We start from the raw sequence: 5,492 nt of genomic DNA, 5'->3' as shown, positions 1-5,492 counted from the left end.
AGTATATCTGGGTAAGCTATATCATCTGTTCTGATAGGCTTTGATTCTATTTAGAAAAGGCAAAAGAACAGTATATCTGGGTAAGCTATATCATCTGTTCTGATAGGCTTTGATTCTATTTAGAAAAGGCAAAAGAACAGTATATCTGGGTAAGCTATATCATCTGTTCTGATAGGCTTTGATTCTATTTAGAAAAGGCAAAAGAACAGTATATCTGGGTAAGCTATATCATCTGTTCTGATAGGCTTTGATTCTATTTAGAAAAGGCAAAAGAACAGTATATCTGGGTAAGCTACATCATCTGTTCTGATAGGCTTTGATTCTATTTAGAAAAGGCAAAAGAACAGTATATCTGGGTAAGCTATATCATCTGTTCTGATAGGCTTTGATTCTATTTAGAAAAGGCAAAAGAACAGTATATCTGGGTAAGCTATATCATCTGTTCTGATAGGCTTTGATTCTATTTAGAAAAGGCAAAAGAACAGTATATCTGGGTAAGCTACATCATCTGTTCTGATAGGCTTTGATTCTATTTAGAAAAGGCAAAAGAACAGTATATCTGGGTAAGCTACATCATCTGTTCTGATAGGCTTTGATTCTATTTAGAAAAGGCAAAAGAACAGTATATCTGGGTAAGCTACATCATCTGTTCTGATAGGCTTTGATTCTATTTAGAAAAGGCAAAAGAACAGTATATCTGGGTAAGCTACATCATCTGTTCTGATAGGCTTTGATTCTATTTAGAAAAGGCAAAAGAACAGTATATCTGGGTAAGCTATATCATCTGTTCTGATAGGCTTTGATTCTATTTAGAAAAGGCAAAAGAACAGTATATCTGGGTAAGCTATATCATCTGTTCTGATAGGCTTTGATTCTATTTAGAAAAGGCAAAAGAACAGTATATCTGGGTAAGCTATATCATCTGTTCTGATAGGCTTTGATTCTATTTAGAAAAGGCAAAAGAACAGTATATCTGGGTAAGCTATATCATCTGTTCTGATAGGCTTTGATTCTATTTAGAAAAGGCAAAAGAACAGTATATCTGGGTAAGCTACATCATCTGTTCTGATAGGCTTTGATTCTATTTAGAAAAGGCAAAAGAACAGTATATCTGGGTAAGCTACATCATCTGTTCTGATAGGCTTTGATTCTATTTAGAAAAGGCAAAAGAACAGTATATCTGGGTAAGCTACATCATCTGTTCTGATAGGCTTTGATTCTATTTAGAAAAGGCAAAAGAACAGTATATCTGGGTAAGCTACATCATCTGTTCTGATAGGCTTTGATTCTATTTAGAAAAGGCAAAAGAACAGTATATCTGGGTAAGCTACATCATCTGTTCTGATAGGCTTTGATTCTATTTAGAAAAGGCAAAAGAACAGTATATCTGGGTAAGCTATATCATCTGTTCTGATAGGCTTTGATTCTATTTAGAAAAGGCAAAAGAACAGTATATCTGGGTAAGCTACATCATCTGTTCTGATAGGCTTTGATTCTATTTAGAAAAGGCAAAAGAACAGTATATCTGGGTAAGCTACATCATCTGTTCTGATAGGCTTTGATTCTATTTAGAAAAGGCAAAAGAACAGTATATCTGGGTAAGCTATATCATCTGTTCTGATAGGCTTTGATTCTATTTAGAAAAGGCAAAAGAACAGTATATCTGGGTAAGCTATATCATCTGTTCTGATAGGCTTTGATTCTATTTAGAAAAGGCAAAAGAACAGTATATCTGGGTAAGCTATATCATCTGTTCTGATAGGCTTTGATTCTATTTAGAAAAGGCAAAAGAACAGTATATCTGGGTAAGCTATATCATCTGTTCTGATAGGCTTTGATTCTATTTAGAAAAGGCAAAAGAACAGTATATCTGGGTAAGCTACATCATCTGTTCTGATAGGCTTTGATTCTATTTAGAAAAGGCAAAAGAACAGTATATCTGGGTAAGCTACATCATCTGTTCTGATAGGCTTTGATTCTATTTAGAAAAGGCAAAAGAACAGTATATCTGGGTAAGCTACATCATCTGTTCTGATAGGCTTTGATTCTATTTAGAAAAGGCAAAAGAACAGTATATCTGGGTAAGCTACATCATCTGTTCTGATAGGCTTTGATTCTATTTAGAAAAGGCAAAAGAACAGTATATCTGGGTAAGCTACATCATCTGTTCTGATAGGCTTTGATTCTATTTAGAAAAGGCAAAAGAACAGTATATCTGGGTAAGCTACATCATCTGTTCTGATAGGCTTTGATTCTATTTAGAAAAGGCAAAAGAACAGTATATCTGGGTAAGCTACATCATCTGTTCTGATAGGCTTTGATTCTATTTAGAAAAGGCAAAAGAACAGTATATCTGGGTAAGCTATATCATCTGTTCTGATAGGCTTTGATTCTATTTAGAAAAGGCAAAAGAACAGTATATCTGGGTAAGCTATATCATCTGTTCTGATAGGCTTTGATTCTATTTAGAAAAGGCAAAAGAACAGTATATCTGGGTAAGCTACATCATCTGTTCTGATAGGCTTTGATTCTATTTAGAAAAGGCAAAAGAACAGTATATCTGGGTAAGCTACATCATCTGTTCTGATAGGCTTTGATTCTATTTAGAAAAGGCAAAAGAACAGTATATCTGGGTAAGCTACATCATCTGTTCTGATAGGCTTTGATTCTATTTAGAAAAGGCAAAAGAACAGTATATCTGGGTAAGCTACATCATCTGTTCTGATAGGCTTTGATTCTATTTAGAAAAGGCAAAAGAACAGTATATCTGGGTAAGCTACATCATCTGTTCTGATAGGCTTTGATTCTATTTAGAAAAGGCAAAAGAACAGTATATCTGGGTAAGCTACATCATCTGTTCTGATAGGCTTTGATTCTATTTAGAAAAGGCAAAAGAACAGTATATCTGGGTAAGCTACATCATCTGTTCTGATAGGCTTTGATTCTATTTAGAAAAGGCAAAAGAACAGTATATCTGGGTAAGCTACATCATCTGTTCTGATAGGCTTTGATTCTATTTAGAAAAGGCAAAAGAACAGTATATCTGGGTAAGCTACATCATCTGTTCTGATAGGCTTTGATTCTATTTAGAAAAGGCAAAAGAACAGTATATCTGGGTAAGCTACATCATCTGTTCTGATAGGCTTTGATTCTATTTAGAAAAGGCAAAAGAACAGTATATCTGGGTAAGCTACATCATCTGTTCTGATAGGCTTTGATTCTATTTAGAAAAGGCAAAAGAACAGTATATCTGGGTAAGCTACATCATCTGTTCTGATAGGCTTTGATTCTATTTAGAAAAGGCAAAAGAACAGTATATCTGGGTAAGCTACATCATCTGTTCTGATAGGCTTTGATTCTATTTAGAAAAGGCAAAAGAACAGTATATCTGGGTAAGCTACATCATCTGTTCTGATAGGCTTTGATTCTATTTAGAAAAGGCAAAAGAACAGTATATCTGGGTAAGCTACATCATCTGTTCTGATAGGCTTTGATTCTATTTAGAAAAGGCAAAAGAACAGTATATCTGGGTAAGCTACATCATCTGTTCTGATAGGCTTTGATTCTATTTAGAAAAGGCAAAAGAACAGTATATCTGGGTAAGCTACATCATCTGTTCTGATAGGCTTTGATTCTATTTAGAAAAGGCAAAAGAACAGTATATCTGGGTAAGCTACATCATCTGTTCTGATAGGCTTTGATTCTATTTAGAAAAGGCAAAAGAACAGTATATCTGGGTAAGCTACATCATCTGTTCTGATAGGCTTTGATTCTATTTAGAAAAGGCAAAAGAACAGTATATCTGGGTAAGCTACATCATCTGTTCTGATAGGCTTTGATTCTATTTAGAAAAGGCAAAAGAACAGTATATCTGGGTAAGCTATATCATCTGTTCTGATAGGCTTTGATTCTATTTAGAAAAGGCAAAAGAACAGTATATCTGGGTAAGCTATATCATCTGTTCTGATAGGCTTTGATTCTATTTAGAAAAGGCAAAAGAACAGTATATCTGGGTAAGCTACATCATCTGTTCTGATAGGCTTTGATTCTATTTAGAAAAGGCAAAAGAACAGTATATCTGGGTAAGCTACATCATCTGTTCTGATAGGCTTTGATTCTATTTAGAAAAGGCAAAAGAACAGTATATCTGGGTAAGCTACATCATCTGTTCTGATAGGCTTTGATTCTATTTAGAAAAGGCAAAAGAACAGTATATCTGGGTAAGCTACATCATCTGTTCTGATAGGCTTTGATTCTATTTAGAAAAGGCAAAAGAACAGTATATCTGGGTAAGCTACATCATCTGTTCTGATAGGCTTTGATTCTATTTAGAAAAGGCAAAAGAACAGTATATCTGGGTAAGCTACATCATCTGTTCTGATAGGCTTTGATTCTATTTAGAAAAGGCAAAAGAACAGTATATCTGGGTAAGCTACATCATCTGTTCTGATAGGCTTTGATTCTATTTAGAAAAGGCAAAAGAACAGTATATCTGGGTAAGCTACATCATCTGTTCTGATAGGCTTTGATTCTATTTAGAAAAGGCAAAAGAACAGTATATCTGGGTAAGCTACATCATCTGTTCTGATAGGCTTTGATTCTATTTAGAAAAGGCAAAAGAACAGTATATCTGGGTAAGCTACATCATCTGTTCTGATAGGCTTTGATTCTATTTAGAAAAGGCAAAAGAACAGTATATCTGGGTAAGCTACATCATCTGTTCTGATAGGCTTTGATTCTATTTAGAAAAGGCAAAAGAACAGTATATCTGGGTAAGCTACATCATCTGTTCTGATAGGCTTTGATTCTATTTAGAAAAGGCAAAAGAACAGTATATCTGGGTAAGCTACATCATCTGTTCTGATAGGCTTTGATTCTATTTAGAAAAGGCAAAAGAACAGTATATCTGGGTAAGCTATATCATCTGTTCTGATAGGCTTTGATTCTATTTAGAAAAGGCAAAAGAACAGTATATCTGGGTAAGCTATATCATCTGTTCTGATAGGCTTTGATTCTATTTAGAAAAGGCAAAAGAACAGTATATCTGGGTAAGCTACATCATCTGTTCTGATAGGCTTTGATTCTATTTAGAAAAGGCAAAAGAACAGTATATCTGGGTAAGCTATATCATCTGTTCTGATAGGCTTTGATTCTATTTAGAAAAGGCAAAAGAACAGTATATCTGGGTAAGCTACATCATCTGTTCTGATAGGCTTTGATTTTATTTAGAAAAGGCAAAAGAACAGTATATCTGGGTAAGCTATATCATCTGTTCTGATAGGCTTTGATTCTATTTAGAAAAGGCAAAAGAACAGTATATCTGGGTAAGCTATATCATCTGTTCTGATAGGCTTTGATTCTATTTAGAAAAGGCAAAAGAACAGTATATCTGGGTAAGCTATATCATCTGTTCTGATAGGCTTTGATTCTATTTAGAAAAGGCAAAAGAACAGTATATCTGGGTAAGCTATATCATCTGTTCTGATAGGCTT

The sequence above is a fragment of the Alosa sapidissima genome, chromosome 5 (assembly GCF_018492685.1).
Source record: "Alosa sapidissima isolate fAloSap1 chromosome 5, fAloSap1.pri, whole genome shotgun sequence".
Taxonomy (NCBI): Eukaryota; Metazoa; Chordata; class Actinopteri; order Clupeiformes; family Clupeidae; genus Alosa; species Alosa sapidissima.
Note: the sequence above shows the minus strand (reverse complement) of the source record.